The sequence below is a fragment of the Episyrphus balteatus genome, chromosome 4 (genome assembly GCF_945859705.1).
Source record: "Episyrphus balteatus chromosome 4, idEpiBalt1.1, whole genome shotgun sequence".
Taxonomy (NCBI): domain Eukaryota; kingdom Metazoa; phylum Arthropoda; class Insecta; order Diptera; family Syrphidae; genus Episyrphus; species Episyrphus balteatus.
Window position 1 is genome coordinate 27072611 of NC_079137.1, and position 8783 is coordinate 27081393.

The 8783-nt window shown below is 30.8% G+C and overlaps 1 protein-coding gene across 1 annotated transcript in view; it reads right to left on the reverse strand.

Annotated features, from left to right (window-relative positions):
• LOC129917705 (uncharacterized) overlaps nucleotides 1–8478 on the reverse strand; it is a 62640-nt gene extending 54162 nt beyond the window's left edge. The window contains exon 1 of the mRNA XM_055997769.1: nucleotides 7932–8478. The gene's annotated coding sequence lies outside the window, so the exon portion shown is untranslated. The remainder of the gene's footprint in view (nucleotides 1–7931) is intronic.
• Nucleotides 8479–8783: the final 305 nt, after the last annotated feature.

An 8783-nucleotide genomic window follows, 5' to 3' on the forward strand; every position in this document is an offset into this window, starting at 1 on the left:
ATCGTAGGTATATCCACCATATAGATAATATGTAAAAGGAAATTTGTTAAAGGAGATTATTAGATAAATAATATACATACATGCCGACGAAAGAATATCATTTATCATTTTTCGTACCATGGTATAAAATTAAAAACAAAACTATTGTGTTAATTTTAGATTGTATACACTCGACCTTAAGAATTGAACTGTTCGAGCAATCGAAACTCAAGTAAGAATTAACTTAGTTTTCGGTTTATCTGAGAGTGAGGTATTCATTAGTTTTATTTAAAATGGGACTTGGATCAGTTAAATTGTTAATTTCAGTTGATTGTCTTTCTTTATCTTACATGTTTTATATCACTCTACATTATTTCTTAGTATTTCTACCATTATCTTTGAAGAATGATCTTGTATCTAAAAACATTTTTTTGCAAATTGAAGTATAATACTTCATAAGACTATCATTTTGCAAATGTGTTTAAAATTTGTACGAGGATAAGAAGAAATTTGTTTTTAACACAGTAAAAAAAAATGAAGTTCTACTCAATCCCTGATGTAGATTTAAGGTTGTTATTTATTAATAAAAACAAAAAATAATAAGTCTCTTAAGCTAAATGGCTATGCAAGACCTTGCATTGACAGCTTTTCTAGAAGAGCGTTGCTGTTGTTATTGCTTTTATAGATTTACAGTTATGATCTAAGCTAAATAACTTTTGAATCAAGTGGCACGGTAGTGCCCAGCCAAGTTCTCTAGCAACTTTGGCACTACATCCTTCTTCTTCTTCTTCCTTTTTCTCGGCGCTGTTATGATCTCGATGTCGAGGGGATCATAACCTTCCCACGTTTTGGCACTACACCCTTATTTACAGGAAACAAATCAGGCCATTTTCGACCACCCTCTTACTTCCACACCAAAGATGCTAGAATATTCAAACTCGCAAATTCCTCACAAAATTTCAGCTTCTTAGGATGAGTAGTTTCTGAGATGTAGGACTTCAAAAATCGCGAAAACCGTAACTGACTCACTGACAGATCATCAAAATTATGGAGAACTTCCCACTATCGTAGAAACTTGAAATTTTACATGGTAATAGGACTTGTAGTGTATACAAAGGAAAAAATCGAAAATTTGAGATTTTCAATCCAGGGGCGTGGTAACCGCCCATTTTCGCCGAATTTTCATAAATTATTATAGAGCACTTCTGACTATCGTAGAATCTTGAAATTTGGTAGAATGGTAGAGCTACATAAAGGAAAAAAATTTATATTTGAAAATTTTAGCCAGGGGGCGTCATAACCGGCCATTTTCACTTAATTTAATCAAATTTTTTAGAGCAATTCTGTTTAAAGCTAATTGAAAAATTGCCAAGCAAACAATAAACATTTTATTTATACAAATTTAAAGCCAAGCTTTCGAACTTCTTACACTTTTACATTTCAGTACTTTTTGTGCCAGCATAACTTCAACATAGGAGAACTTGGCTCTTTTTTTAACAGTAATGTTTTTGTTGTGATAAATAATACCTCATCAAACTTTGGTTCAAGCACTGATTTAAATTCTTAAAATTGTTATTTCCCATCTTGTTCCTTATCAAATAACACTTTTCCCAGCGTTCGGCAAACATTTACTTTTTATCATTAATTCTGTTCTTACAACTTCAACTTTTAATTCTGTTTGGAAAAAAGCATGAATATGTCCAGTGCCGAAGAACAGAAAGTCTGTTTTGCGTTCGGATTTTTGACCCAAAAGTATTCTGCCACCACTCTCTAAAGTGTTTGAAAGAGTTATAAAAGATCAACTTTTGAAAAAAAAAATTGTTTTATATCCAAAAGTTTTTGAAGTGAAAACTTCTTTAGTATCGTAGTGATTTGATACAAGATGAAACGAAAACGCGACACGACTTCAACTTGTTATAACTTTTTTGTTTAAATAGATAGATGAATGAAATTTGTACTGTAGATAGGTAATTAAATAAATTATAATTGTACAAAATTTCAATTAATTTCATATTCAAAATTTGAAGATAACGATAAAAAGATGTTCTTTTCCAACACACGTTATATCTTTTGATCTAGTGCACATACAAATTTGTTTTAACTTTAATACGCATGCTGATAACATAACCTTTTATTTGATATATAAAACATAACGTTACGTGCTCTACAAGTTACACAATCTTAAAATTTAAAAATACCTCAAAACACCTGTGGAGATCTGTTGGCGATGACCAGCTACTAGTGTAGGAAGTACCGTAATCTCAGTCTGGAAATTCGACATGGTTGACTTTAAAAAATTCTAACTTCTCTTGTAGACATCTTTGAAATAAGATTTATGCATCATTATACAAGGTGAAACAATAAGCTTTCACATGGTATAAAATTTTTTATAGGTTGTCAAACAAAAATATTGATTTATTAGCATGAGAACATAAAAATAAATGTTTTTTTTTGCTTTTTGGATGAAATTTCATCGAGTTTAAAAAATTCCAGCTCTTTTTGTAGATGTCTTATACACCTGATCGATATACATCGAGCTAAGACAGTAAGTTTTCAGATGGTGTAAAAATTTGTATAGGTTGTTAGGGAAAAAAAATGGATTTAATAGTGTGAGAAGATAAAAATACGTGTTTTTTCGCTTTTTTTGATGGAAATTGATCGAGTTCAAAAAATTCTAGCTCTTTTTGTAGATGTCTCATAGACTTGATCGTTATATATATTTTGAGCTAAGACAATAAGCTTTCAGATGATATAAAATTTATCTAGGTTGTCATATAAAAAACATGGATTTGAAGGTGATAGAATAAAAATAGGTAGGTTTTTTCTATTTTTTTTTTTTTGCAAGAAAAATGATTTTTTAAGGTTTCACTTCTTCCACGTGTGAGTTGCACACATGATTTTTTTTTTTTTAAGAACCAATCCTTTTTCTGCAAGGGATACTGTACGACTTCCGCCATAACTATTATAACGGATAATAGATATTAGACAAAACTTAGATAAGAAAATGATATCTTTCCTTCTTCTCCTCGATTTTAGTTAATCCTTTCATAGTATGGACCATAACATTCTCTGTCCAGAAATCCGGATTTGAAATCAATAGAACATGTCTAGGAAATATTGAAAAGATGCATTCGCGACCGAAATCCATCTCCAAGCAGCAAGCAGTCTTTATCAGCTGAAAACTGCAGTGAAAGAAGTTTTACAACAAAACCTTTAAAAGTTGATAAGTGGAATGAACAGACGACGCCAGGTTGTCATATGGGCTAGCGGAGACAATACCAAGTATTGAATAAGATTATTGGAAAGAATTGTTTTTTTCTTTAAAAAAATAAAAATTATTTCAGTATTAGATTTCAGACCTTGAAGTGCTAAATTTGGTTCATCTTTTGTTTGGTTGATAACGCTGTTGCAGTTTAGCATTTTTTCGACTTGAGAAACAATAAAAAAACACAAAAAAATAAACCAAAGAATCTTTAAGCCATTTAAAACAAGATACAGTTGTAAAACTAAAGAAGAAAAAAGTGTGCATTAATTTTGAGCAGGAGTGTATTTCGATTCTACTCGATGGGATGTAAACTTATATTTTCCTTTCTTAATGGGAGAAGCCAAGCTGTAAACGTAAACATGGAAATTTTGTCGTCGTTTTTATCCCTCCACCCACCACCGGGAACAACATGAAGATAACTGACTTCATGTTTTTCGACATATTGCAGGAGCGTTTAATTCTTTTTTTAATCCCTTGATGACGAAAATGTTTTTTTTTTTTTTTTGTTAACGACGAACTAAGTTTTGTCAAAACGCAAAGATGTTTTTCGTTTCTGAGCACTCAATTACCTGCGCTGTTAAATCAATTCTCCTGCTTTCGTTTCATAGTTTTCTTTAATCATTCCCCGTTCAACAGTAGAAGAATCTAATCCGCGACCAATTTTTAAAAATTAAACGATTAAAACGATTTTTCAGATTATAAACAGAGTGTAAATCACCTGTATCAATTATTTTTTCCAGTTGAAGTTCTAAAATAATGAAGAAAAATATTAAGACAAATCTCTAACAATTTTTTTTACTTTTATTACTAGTGCGTAAGGGAGTAGGTATTGTTATGAAAAACCAAAAAAATATTAGTACTATACATTACGGTGGTGACCATCCGTTCATTACAATTTTTAAGGACATGTTCATTATGAGTTATTTTGTGTTAAAAAAAAAACATAAAAATGTTAATTATTTCAAAAGCTGTTCATTTTTACTTGCGATATAGGTACTATAGGGCAAGTTTAGGATTCGTAAAAAAAATCGAACTCGAGATAACAATTTTACATGACATTACGATGATGGAGAATGCCAAAAAAGTGGGTCCGGCAATTCTGTCTGTCTGTCTGTCTGTCTGTCTGTCTGTCTCTATCTGGAGCTGCAGCCTAAACGAGTGAAGTGATTTTCTTCAAACTTGGTAGTTAGCAGTTTTTGGTGATTCCCTAGAGGGGAAATTGAAATTTTTTTTTTATGACCAAAACTAACGGTACCTGCCATATAACGGAAATAGAAAAGTTAATTTTTTTCAAAAACGGCTCTAACGATTTTGATTAAAATTTTTGTGTGTAGTACTACACATAAGAGCCAACTTTTTAAATAAAAAAAATATTTTTTGTACCGTTATTAACGGTACCTGTCATAGAACGGTTTTTTTCGTTTCTGAATATCTCGTACAACATTAACCCGATTTAAATGAAAATTTTTATACAAAAGTGTGTAAGTAAAGATAATATTAAAGTTTTAGAAAATTTTCAAAAAACGCATTTTTGGTTTTTTAAAAAATATTTCAAAATTTTTTTTTGAAAAATCAATTTTTTGAAAACGGATCAATGAAAAATTTTGAAATTTAGTTTTTATGTGTAAATTAATTATTTCTTCAATATGGCATACCAACTTTTTTTTTGAAAAATGTTAAAAAATTTTTATATATAAAAAACTATTTTTTTAAAAAACGGCTCCTACAATTTTCGAAATTTTTTTTCTAAAAATACCTTTTTATACGAGAAATAAAATGGCATATTTGTTTTTTTTTTTAAGATAATTTAAAACGGAGTTTAATTAATTATAAAAACAGATTTAATTTTTTTATACTACTTATGAAATTTCTTCAAAATATCAAATTTTAAATTTTTTGAATAAAAAGCTTTAACATTATAGTTACATTAAGCATAAGAGCAAGTACGTGCGACCCCAGTCGTGCAATTTATTTGTTCAGTATTTATAATTTTGTTGAAACAAAAATCGTAATGTAATCTACGTAATGAAAAAGAGAAACGATTTTAATCCTTGTGACTCTGAGGCTTTTGACGTAGGTATATTCAAAACTGAAGTCAACAATAGCTAGTTGAACGGGAGGTTTCAAACAACAATTTCAACATTTTAAAAAATGTGTAGGAGAAAGCGGGGCATATCGGGCTCCCGGGGTATAATGGGCCGCCCACGTATTTCTTGTTTGAATAAAGTGGCAACTCCAATTTTGCATCTGCCCTTTTCAAATTATCTGTGGTGATACGGGGGAATCTCCTAATTGAGTAGAAATGATATCTGTGGTTCGTAGTGAATGAAAATAGCTTTTCAACTGAGTTGATGTATTTCTGAATCAAAGTGAAATTCATGTTTTTAGGCAATGAGTGCACTTTAAGTTTAATTTTTCTCATTTAAGAATAAAGTAAGTTTATTTATTTTATCTTAATCTAGTAATTTTATTTAATTAAGTAACTTGACACAAAAATATAGACAAATTTTTAATAAAATAAGACATGGGGCATGGGCCCCCATTGAGGCTGAAACTCCAAACTTCAAATCTGCCTCAAAGAAAGAAAAAAGCTCTTCGCAAAAATAATATAGAAGAGGAAAATAGAATTTTCGGAAAGCGAAGAAGATGAAAAATGTCTTTAGTGTGGACATTTTTTGTATTCCGAATCAACAGAAGGATGGGTGCCATGCAGAGCCTATAGTTGGTCTATTGCTCTTTGCCGGCGAGGAGGATGGAGATGATGAATCGATTCACATTTGCAGACGTGTGAGTAACATCATTAACCCAATACAGACCGTTTCTTGTCTGTGCCCATTATGCCCCATGCACGGGAAAAATGGGTTTTTAAACCATTTTTTTTTTTATTTTAATACAAATTGAAGAATTTTTAAATTTATTTATTTTATATCTCCTTAATTTATGAAGTAAATTTTCATTTAATGAATTAAATTGTTTTGAACATAATTAACATGTTTTGTGTATGTTTTTTGTTGATTTATCCTTGGGGCCCATTATGCCCCGCTTTCCCCTAATATGACTTGGAAGATTTTTTTAAAATTACTTTTTAAAATAAAAAAAATGATAGTTAGAAGCTCGGTTCACTTTTTGTTTTAGCTCATTATTTGAAATTTAAAAATATTGTCACCATAACTATACTAGACGTACCTACTACGTCTTTTTAACTAAACTGTTATTTTAGGGTGTTTCAGTAGGTGTGGCAATTGTATGAAATCACTTAGTAAGAGTCTACATAAGAAATTTCGGGTTCCAAGCTGTACTGGCTTATCAATTAGCATGTTTTCAGCAGTTTTGCCCCACTGTGTAACGCTTAACGCAGTGTCTTTAAGGAATTGAGAATATCATTTTGTTTTTGAATATTAAGTTCGAATTACTTGTACTACCTTGAAACAGCATTTCTTAGCTATTCAAAATCATCAAATAATCTAATCCAAAAATGTACCTACACACTTCATCAAGTTAATTATAATAGTAAAGAGGCCTTCGATTAAAACAAAAATTTAATAAAAATTCATAACACGAAAACCTACCTATCTCTTTTATATATGTATATGTATTTTTAATGCAATTTAAATAATAAGGAGGACAAAAGCCTATAAAGATCATAATAGTCACCGAATACCAAAATATCTTAAGCCAGTTATTAGTCACAGCTCACGCAAATTCATCATCACTTCTGACGTCTGCTTCTTCCTGTAGCTCTGTAAAGCCTTTGAAGTTTATACTTTACAAATTACAAACACACATTATTGTAAAGTTCCGTTCCCATTACTGGTTGGAATGTTGATGTGGTGATGGCTAATGTTATTTTAAGAATCTATCTATGAACTGCAAAAAAAATACATGCGAAGATGGCTTGCATAAAAGCAGAAGAGCAAGTAATAGCACACAAAAAAAAAACTATCAAACAACATACTGAGTGCATAACAACTAAGCTAGTTTATACACATCTGCTCGTGCTCGCTCACTGATATCACGTTCACGTGCATCTCTTCATTCTCTCTAACATTCAATTCCATCCAATTCCAACAAATTTACTTGCACCAGAAAAATCGAAAATGTGAAACTAATACTCTAGTCTTTATGTATTATGTTCATTCTCCAATGTAGATTGTAGAATAACTTGTGGCCTGCAGCTGGTTGAAGGCTGAATGACTACAGTCTCCCTGACATGGCCTAGCTAGCTAGCTCTATAACTTGACGAAATAAAGAAAACCCAAAGATAAAGAAGATTGAAAGGTAGGACGTAGGAGGGTAGGAGAGAAGAGAAGATGAAGGAAACATAAGCAGCGAATTACTTTACTGCTTGCTGCTGAAACGTAAACCGGTTCCTAAAGTACCTTTTTAGTTCGTTGATTTTTTCTGCTATTTCTTTCTGACCGACCTGACTACTGACTAGCGAATGGCGATTGATATATTGATGAATATATGAATGATGATATAGTTTGACGATAACAAAAATAAGAAACACATTTTAATAAAATGTAAAATTACTTTAAAATGTGTGTACATTTTATTTGTAGTAGTAAAATGTACATTATTGAAAATTGCATTCAAAACATAAGAAAACTTCGATTTAAAAACTCAATCCTAAAAAATAAAGGCAACGTATAGGTAGTTACAAGAAATACCTATTACTCAGACTCACCTCAGTTTTTCTTTGAGTGTTATTCCAAAAATTTGTATGGTAATTCAATTAAGAGAGAGAAGGTAAAATTTAATTATTTTTTAATCCGTTTATGGCAATTCCTAGAAGGTGGGTTGATTTTTATATTTAAAAATTAGGTTTGATATGTAGGTAGGCATTTATGTATTGTTGCAACAAGTGACAATTATTTTTTAGATTTAAAATTTACTTTTAACAGGACACTTAATTTTATTTATTTATTTTAAGTCACTTGATTGGTTATTTTGTGATAATTTAAATTAAAAATCGTAAGTTGTACATATAATAAAAATAACACACATGAAGTAGGTATCTCCGAAGATGAGAAATCACACTCCGCCCGACTAGAAGAAGAGTATATCTATGAATATTGTTACTTGAAATGAAATGTATGCTGTGGTGTGGTGCAATAAATATGTACTCCCTTCTATTGTTTTCGATTCGCGTACACTTTTCAAAGATTTAAAGCGACACACAAAATACGCCACCTAACACATCCAAAGCCGGTTACAAACTGAAACTAAAATTATTCATCACTCAATTCGTTTTCGTATTCATTTGCGATTCAGTCATTCGGTTCGGCTCGACTCCAGGAACGCAAAAATAAAAGAAGAAAAAGAAAAAAAAAATAACATTTTATATTGAGCATCCTATGAAATGTACAACAGCGGCACAACAGTACCAGTGCTGCCTTCTGTAGTATAGATTTATAGTTTTGTAGAATGATAGTTTTAAAATGGAGTCAATTTGTGTTGTTTAGGTCACTTCACTTGAGAAAAGTGAATTAGGTAAAAAAGTGAACTCTCGATGAACACTGTCTGTATACACGAAAAA